Source organism: Mastomys coucha, unplaced genomic scaffold (genome assembly GCF_008632895.1).
Source record: "Mastomys coucha isolate ucsf_1 unplaced genomic scaffold, UCSF_Mcou_1 pScaffold2, whole genome shotgun sequence".
Classification (NCBI taxonomy): domain Eukaryota; kingdom Metazoa; phylum Chordata; class Mammalia; order Rodentia; family Muridae; genus Mastomys; species Mastomys coucha.
Window position 1 is genome coordinate 6924341 of NW_022196902.1, and position 9703 is coordinate 6934043.

Below are 9703 nucleotides of genomic sequence, written 5' to 3' on the forward strand. Positions count from 1 at the left end.
ATTGCCCCCATCCTCTCTTGCATTCTCTATTCTCATAGATCTAAAACTGACATTCCTGTCACCCCAGAACCGATATGTCACATACTATCGTTGTTTCCTTGGAAGATAGAAAAGGACTGGCTTTTAAAGATAGGATAAGAAATGATAAGTTGCTGTAGAAGGTGACGTTGGAATGAAGGTAGGGGGAAATTTTTTAATCAATAATTATTCAACGTAATATAGTCTATACTTTAACTGCACTACTCAAAGAGAAGTGATCAGGACAGTTCAGGGTCTGCTGTGCTGCTAAATTTTCTCCCTTAATTTAAACCAGGGATGGGAATCCAATATGCATTATGCATGTTATTTCATTCACAATAGATAGATTTTCAGTTTGTTTCATAAGGAATCAAAGAATAGGAAATAACTGAATGCACATGCTGGCATTCAGCATTAACATTTTGCTTATATTCGCTTCAGATTTCTAAATTAGTATTTCCCTCTTTCTGGTCATTCCCTGACATGACAGTCTCTAGGTTGAATGTTTGTATGTTTCATACAGGTTTTCCAGTTGCATGAAGTGGCAAATAGAAATTACATATATAAGCTGTGATGAATTTGAATTAAAAATAAAAGCTTTGTGCAGTGGCAGTATCATAGCCAATGAGGTTTATCCAAGGTGCAATTATTGCTAATTGAAAACTTCCCAATACCCCACCGTGACGACTTGTAATATAGTTGGCGTTGGCAGTTTTTGACAGTCTCTATGGAGAAAAAAAAAAGACATTACATATATTTAGTGTATAAGGTGATGCTTTGACGTATTTATTCATTACAAAGTAACTTCTTTAGTGACATTAGTAACACATCAGTTAATTCATGAAGTTACCTGTGTATGGTGAAAAAAAAAAAGATGTACTTAGCAAATCAAACTTACAACATGTAGTATATTGTCATTAATTGTAATTACTGTTGTTGCACATTGAAGGTGGAGAACTCTTTGACCAACCTTTGTGCCCTTTGACGAGCATCTCATTTCCTCCTAGCTCCTGACTGGTGGCACACTTTCTTACTCTGTTTTTCTATGAGCTTGAGTTTTTAGGTTCTGTGTCGGTGATCATGTGTATTTGTCTTTCCACGATTGTCCTATTTAACTTACCATAGTGTCCTCCAGGGTTCTCCATATTATTCCAATGACAAAATTTCTCTCTCTCTTTTTTTTTTAAGGTCGACAGTATTCCATGGTATTAGGTTACATAATAGTATAGTGTGTGTATACATGGAAACGTATACATGTCATGGCTCATACACATGTTTCTGGATGGAGACCATTCCCTGTCATTGGCATCTAAGTGATTCTGTAGTTTGGCGATTGTGAACAATGCTTCAGTGTGCATGAGAGTGCAGACATCTCCTTGATGTAAGGATTTTATTTCCTTTAGCTACATGCCCAGCAGCTGGATTGCTGGTAGTTAAGGCACTTATAGGTCTCCATAGGCATGCACGTATAAATACATATATGTGTATTATTGCATTTTTATTCTTAATTTAAAAGTGCTAAGTAAGGGGTGGTGTACCAAATGCACTTTGGAAGTTGAACTGTCCCTTAGCTTTATATTTTGAGATTTACTCATGACTTAGGAGGATATAGGTGTAATGGCCGCATGAATTATAGTGAATGAAAAATAAAAACTCTACTTATACATTTGTTTTAGTACTGAATTTTCTCCCATTTTGAACACTGTAAAGGGTGCTACAAATATCCTCAAGCTGCTTCCTAACATGCAGTATGGAATAAGCATCTTCATCTTTCCTTTCTAAGTGGCTCTATGAACTGAAACCCTGCCACATGTGCTGAAGTTGCATCTCTGGTCCTTCTGTCCTCAGGTACTTGCCAGTTTATAACACACAGCAGAAGGAAATCCCAAAGGTGCTGGCTTCATTGTGATTTTGTGGAGCTGTTGCAGATACGTTATTTCAACCAAAAGTTAAATTTCCAGGCACAGTCTATGTTAGACTTTTTAGTCTATTATTACCAAGGGGTAGTGCCGAGGGTCCCAGCTAGGTAGGAAATGAATTCATAAATAAATCAAAAACAAAAGAAAAATCCCAGGAAATCCCAGAACAACAACAAAATCCTCCCAAGTAACCAAAAGTGTCTTGAGAAATAGAAGCAAGGTTGGAGGCATCATAACATCCTACTTTAAAATATATTACAAGTCTGTAGTGGAGATGCACTATGTTGTGAACATAAACAATGGACACATGGACCAATGGAACCAATAAAGAGCCTAGAAATAAATTGACAGACTGATAGTCAAACACTCAAGGGGAAGGGGGAGACAAACAGGGAGTTGGGAAAAACTGTGTAGTACACAGAGGTATTCATTTGGGTCCTTATCTTTTTTTTTTTCACTTCAAAATATTTATTTAAAAATTCTTTTTAGGAAATGGAACTGGAGTTATTCCCACTTTATAGTATATTACTTATTTATACTTCAAAAGCTCCTATGGATCAAAGCTAAGATTTATCATTTCTTTTCTAAAGATAACATGCCTTTTAAAAAGCTATCCTTTCAATAGTTCTAACTAAAATATCCAGTTTATCATGATATATATGGAATAAAGATCTTTAGTAGGATCCCTGGAAGCAAAGCCTGGCAAATTGAATTTTATTTTTGAGTGGAACAGTAGTGATTTCTATTTCAATATATTTTCTTTTTTTTTCTTTTAGATATTTTCTTTATTTACATGTAAATTTCTCCATTCCCAGTTTCCCCTCCAAAAAGGGTCCTTATCTTACAAGGCAAAATCAACTCAAACACAAAGGAGACTTCATGACATCAGTGTGAACTGTCTCCCTCCCTCCCCCAACTCTCTTCCCCTCTCTCTCTGTTTAATGTAGGATCCCCAAAGCATGGATAATAGAAGTAAAAACAATAGAGAAATGAGGGTTATATCACATTTAAAGTCTTCTACATAGCCAAGGAAGGAATCAATGGAGTAAAAAGAAAAGGTGTGCCGTGGAAGAAAATACCTGCAGATTATACTTCTGATTATAACTGCTATCTAACACATATAAATAGCCCCAGTGGCTCAGTCTTAAGGAAACAAACAACTGATTGAAATCCATGCAAGCTGCTGGTGCGTTTAGTATGTGCCAGACCCTGGGCTTGATTTTTTCAAAGGAAGACACACATGAAAAAATGATCAGCATCAGTAATCATTGGAGAAATATGCATCATGACGCGACAAGCCAATCAGAACAGAACAACTTTGAAGAAGATGTGGAGGGACTGGTACTGTGTATACAGCTGGTTTTAATGCAACAGCACAGTCATGAAAAGCATCACACTGTTCCTCAGAAACCTCCAGATTTCCTGCAGAAACTACTGCAAGATGCTGTGTAAGGTTTGTAGAATTCTTTCCACCACTCCTGGCTGCGGCCATCAATAGTACACTAATCTCTGATTTCTCCCCATACAGTGGATTAATGACAAGCTTTTGCACACTATACTTAGCTATGCAGCACGTTTACCTTGCCAGGACAGACTTTTAGAAGAAAACTGGGAGAGATCAGAGCTTCATTTTTAAGTGTAGCGTATCTTGTCTGATTGCCTTTTGAGAAGCAGTAGCCTCACACTTCCATTGAAAATAACTGAAAGCAAACTTTCCCTTCATCTAGCCAATGTTCTAATTGTTAAATTTTACTAGCGTGATGGATACAAAGCACCTCTGGCTTTTTGGACATACATTTTCCAATCATTTCTCTGAGTGCTTCTTCCCTGTTTAGGCATGTTTTCTATGATTTTATTTCCCCCTGCACTGTGGTATTGGGAATGCTGGTGGGTTCTGTGCTGTTTTATGTTACTTTAAAAAGCAATTTGTTTAGGATAAATATGAACTCTACAATCCACGTTGCAAACCTTCTCTAGTATTATTACCTTTCAGCTTTATAATACTTTGTCCTATCGTGTTCACATTTGAAATTGTCCAACAATTGAGTTTCCAATATGGACTAAGATCACTCTAGGTTTCAGTTGTTACTCTGAAATGGTATAAACAATATACATTTTTCTTATTAATATTTCTAGAATGCAGATATTCATACTCAAAATAAAGTGCTTCAAAGTGAGGCACTTCATTAGGAAATGTACCTGAAGCATTGTGAGGCATATTGGGGATTTTTTGAAAGTTAAGTAGGTGTTAAAATCTTTGCGTGTTTTTGTCTGAACTCCTTAGATTTCTTTTAAAAAATAATACTTTAATTAAAGAGTGGAATACAGTCTACTGACTTTTAGTGAGAGGGTAGCTATTCTTGATTTACACCTTCCATTTTTAAGTGTTCTTGAGTTCCCTTTTGCATCTCTTATTATTTCTGTAAGTTGATCAAACTTTTATTCATTTTGTGTTATCAAGAGTGTTTTGGAACGTCTCTTGTGCTTTTCCATGTCAGCGGTTGACTTGGGTTTCTTTGTTTATACAGTCAGTCAGAAGCAAGTCACACAAGTGCCTCCCAAACTCTGCCTTGGCCTCGGTGTTCTTCTATTTCATTACTCTCAGACTTTAGAGGTAACACACTTGTGATGAGGCTTCATAAAGGCAATTTCAAACAAAATACATTTTTTTGCCTCTCCTTCCCAATCCCTGCATCCCACATTGACTCGCATACCCATTCTTATGTCATGTGCCCTATTTGTCCCCTCCTTCCACAAGATTTCTTTCACCACATCAAGTTAACTTGTAATACACTCTAATTTTTGGCATGTTCCTTCCATCCCAAAACCATGAGAACATAGAAGTATTTTATTATTTTCCTTTTAACTTTTTTTCCTATACGCATGAGAACACTGGAATGCCTAATGTATATTCACTCCATTACTTCCATTTAGCTCATCCTATCAGTTGGCAAATTGGGGCATATTTTGATGGTTAGGAATAATTGCTTTTCATATAAATATTACATATCACTTGGGGACATTGTATAGTTGTTTCCTCCAAATTGAAGCATTCACTGATGAAGAAAGGAGAGAAACTGACAATTTGGGGAAGCTAATGAAACTTAGAAGGCTCAGAAACAGCCCTCGGGACAAAGGAACAGAAGAGCAGCCTGGGAAAGGAACCTTCCAGTTTCCATCTGAGCCTGGAGTTGACTCTCTGCCACAGCTCTCCATACCCAAATACTGCTGGGTGAGAACTGACCTCTCAGGAGTGCTGCACACAGACTTACAAGAAGGATAAGCCACAGTCAGAGAGAGCAAGACCAACTAACACCACAGATAGCCATATGGTAAGAGGCAAGTACAAGAACATAAGCAAAAGATACCAAGGCTACTTGGCATCATTAGAACTGAGTTCTCCAATCACAGCAAGCCCTGGATACCTCAACACACCGGAAAAGCAAGATTCTGATTTAAAATCACAACTCATGATGATAGAGGACATTAAGATACAAATGACTCCCTTAAAGGAATACAGGAGAACACAGGTAAACAGGTAGAAGCCCTTAAAGAGGAAACACAAAAATCCCTTAAAGAACTACAGGAAAACACAATCAAACAGATGAAGGAAATGAGCAAAACCATCCAGAATCTAAAAATTGAAATAGAAACAATAAAGAAATCACAAAGGGGGACATCTCTGGAGATAGAAAACCTAGGAAAGAGATCTGGAGTCATAGATGCAAGCATCACCAATAGAATACAAGAGACAGAAGAGAGATTCTCAGGTGCAGAAGATACCATAGAAAACATTGACACAACAGTCAAAGAAAACACAAAATGCAAAAAGCACCTAACACAAAACATCCAGGAAATCCAGGATGCAATGAGAAGACCAAACCTAAGAATAATAGGTATAGAAGAGAGTGAAGACTCCCTACTTAAAGGGCCAATAAATATCTTCAACAAAATTATAGAAGAAAACTTCCCTAACCTAAAGAAAGAGATGCCTATGGACATACAAGAAACCTACAGAACTCCAAATAGACTGGAACAGAAAAGAAATTCCTCCTGCCACATAATAATCAAAACACCAAATGCACTAAACAAAGAAAGAATATTAAAATCAGTAAGAGAAAAAGGTCAAGTAACATATAAAGGCAGGCCTATCAGAATTACGGCAGACTTCTCACCAGAGACTATGAAAGCTAGACAATCCTGGGCAGATGTCATACAGACCCTAAGAGAACACAAATGCTAACCCAGGCTACTATACCCAGCACAACTTTCAATTAGCATAGATGGAGAAACTGAGATATTCCATGACAAAACCAAATTTTCACAATATCTCTCCACAAATCCAACCCTAAAAGGGATAATAGATGGAAAACTTCAACACAAGGAGGGAAACTACACCCTAGAAAAAGCAAGAAAGTAATCTTTCAACAAACCCAAGGAAGATAGCCACACAAACATAATTCCACCTCTAACAACAAAAATAACAGGAAGCAATAATCACTTTTCCTTAAGAAGCATCTAAAGAAATGTTCAACATCCTTAGTCATCATAGAAATGCAAATCAAAATGACCCTGAGATTCCACCTCAGATCAGCCAGAATGGCTAAGATCAAAAACTCAGGTGACAGCAGATGCAAGCAAGGATGTAAAGAAAGAGGAACACACTTCTATAGCTGGTGGGATTGCAAGCTGGTATAACCACTCTGGAAATCAGTCTGGCAGTTCCTCAGAAAATTGGACATAATACTACCTGAAGACTCAGTTATACCACTCCTGGACATATATCCAGAAGATGCTCCAACATGTAATAAGGACACATGGTCCACTATATTCATAGCAGCCATATTTATAATATCCAGAAGCTGGAAAGAACTCAGATGTCCCTCAACAGAGCAATGGATACAGAAAATGTGGTACATTTACACAATGGAGCACTAAGCTATTAAAAACAATGACTTCATAGAATTCACAGGCATATGGATGAATCCAGAAAATATCATCCTGAATGAGGTAACTCAGTCACAAAATAACACACATGGTATGTACTCACTGATAAGTGGATATTAGGCAAAGAGCGTGGAATATGCCACGATACAATTCATGGATCACATGAAGCTCAAGAGGAAGGAAAACCAAAGAGTGGATGCTTCAGTCCTACTTAGAAGGGGAAACAATATAATCAAGGGAAGTAGAGGGTAGAATGAACTTGGGAAGAAGAAAAGAGGGGAAGAGGAAAAAGAGGGGCAGAGTCTGGTATGGGAGGAGGTGGAGGAGGTGTACAGAGGGTCAGGAAATTTAACAGAGGTTTGTAGTAATGGGGAACTGGAGTTAGCCACCAGAAAGCCCCAGATGCCAGGAAAGCAAGAGCCTTCCAGAACCCCACGGGAATGACATTAGCTGAAATACCCTACAAAAGTGAGGGAGAACCTTTCAAGATAATATCTAGAGGTTAGGCATGGCCCCCCTGTTAAGGGATGGAGATAATCCCCCATCTCCAAAATTTTAGCCCGCAATTGCTCCTGTCTAAAGGAAGTGATGGAACAGAGACTGAAGGAAAGGCCACCCAGAGACTTCCCCACCTGGGGATCTATCCAGTCTGCAGACACCAAACCCAGACACTATTGCTGATGCCAAGAAGTGCTTGCTGACAGGAGCCTAATACAGCTGTCTCCTGAGAGGCTCTGCAGTTCCTGACCAATACAGATGTGGATGCTCGCAGCCAACCATCAGACTGAGCTCATCCAATGGATGAGTTAGGGGAAGGACTGAAGGAACTGAAGGGGCCTCATCTGGCATTAATGGGAGGGGAGACCCTTGGTCCTGTGAAGGCTTGATGCCCTAGTGTAGAGGAGTGCTAGGACAGTGAAGGGGGAGTAGGTAGGTGGGTGAGGGAGTACCCTCAAAGAAGGTGGGGATAGGATATGTGGCTTGCAGAGAGGAAACCAGGAAAGGGGATAACATTTGAAATGTATATAACTAAAATATCCAATTAAAAAGAAAACAAAAACAAAAACAAAAAAATAGAAGGCTCAGGAAGCTTACACCATTACCATATCCACAAGGCCCTGCCCTGAGGTCACAAAAGTAGTAAGCAATTACTTGGAACAGTGGATTCTTTAGAGGAGTTGCCTATGAGTTGTACAGAGGACACCAACGCTACAACTTTCACACATGGCTGCCCATGCTGCACCAATCCTTCAGTGATGCTGCCTTGAGCTGTTGATGCTCCTCCTGTACACAACAGTGTTAAATGCAGTGGCTCACCAAGCTAGACTTGGATAGACTCACTTACTTGGCCAGTGCATTCTACCCTGTCTGAAGTGAATACTTGTTTGTCTCTGTCTCACTATGGAAAGTCACAAAACATAATCGTCTCCTAAATGGGAACAGATAGAACAAAAGTTACATGTGGCCTGCAGTAAGGGATACACATGGGGCTCATCTGAGGGTGGGACATCTGTGGGAACAATCCAGATATGGCTCCTTTTCTGTGCGGATTTGAGTAGGAATGACCCAATGGGGTCATTAATATATTTATATAATTAATATATTAATATGAATATGAAATATATTAATATGAATATGAAATATATATATGAATGTTTAGGCACCAGGGAGTGGAACTCTTTGAGAGGATTTGATAGGATAAAGGGTGTGGCTTTGTTGGAGGAAGTGGGTCACAGGCCTGAGGTAGGGGTGGGGGTGGGTGCTTGAGGCTTTCAAAAGCCAACTGCCTGACTAGTGTTTTGCCTTTCTTCTCTCTTTCCACTGGATCAAGATGTAATTCTTTGCTAACTCTGCTTCATCATGCCTGTCTGCCTGTAGTCCTGTCTCTGCTGCAGTGTTCCCTGCCATGATGATAATGGACTAATTTTCTGAAGCTGTAAGCAAATCCTGAAATGAATCCTTTCCAAGAATTGCCACAGTCACAAAACAATGAGAAGGTCCTTTCCTTATATGGTTTGGTATGGTGTGCATACTTATGCTATCCTACAGTGCTGCTGCCTGTTATGGATATGACCTTTGACCTAGGCTGACCTTTCTGAAAGCAGCACATCCTTGGAAGGAAACCTTAGATGTCGTATCTCCTACATGGTATGGTACGGCACACTTCCTTGATGAATGGTTTCTGCCCTATGGAGACTCACAAATGAATGATAAACTTGAGAATATACTGTAGTCCCTGAGAGCACCACATGTATTAGATGCAATGGCTAACAGGATATGGTCGCTATTGTGTGGCTTGTTTGTTTTTTTGAGAGAGGGTCTCTATATAGTCATGACTGTCCTGGAACTTGCTCTTTAGGCCAAGCTGGCCTTGAACTCACAGAGATCTGCCTGCCTCTTCCCCCACCCCACCCCCAAGTCCTAGGATTAATAATGTGTGCCATCATGCCCAGGAGGAAAAGATTTTTAAATAAGAAATGAAGATCCCTTCACAGTCTGCCTCACGAGGCTATGGGATAGGAGGCAGATGAAATCAGTGTGCTTGTTATGAAAAACCAAGAAACTGAGTAATTCCTCCTTAATTTAAAGGTTTTGTGGACTGTGGCAATACAAGAGAATGCAGTTATTTATGCATTGATTAATAGAAACCATTAGGGGCATTTGGTTATTCCTGGATGAAGTCTTCATGGATATCAGGAACTAGAAGAAAATAGAACATTACTAAGAGAATTGGGAATGAAAGATGTGGTGTTTGATGTTCACTTCATAGGGCCCGATAGAGCTGTGTTCATAATAGAGTAAAGGAAAATATTGATTTA

General features: G+C 39.1%; 1 non-coding gene across 1 annotated transcript; it reads left to right on the top strand.

The window, feature by feature from the left end:
- Positions 1-613: 613 nt before the first annotated feature.
- LOC116097944 lies at positions 614-752 on the top strand. The gene has a single exon (XR_004121610.1). It is a non-coding gene; the product is annotated as a U4 spliceosomal RNA (small nuclear RNA).
- Positions 753-9703: the final 8951 nt, after the last annotated feature.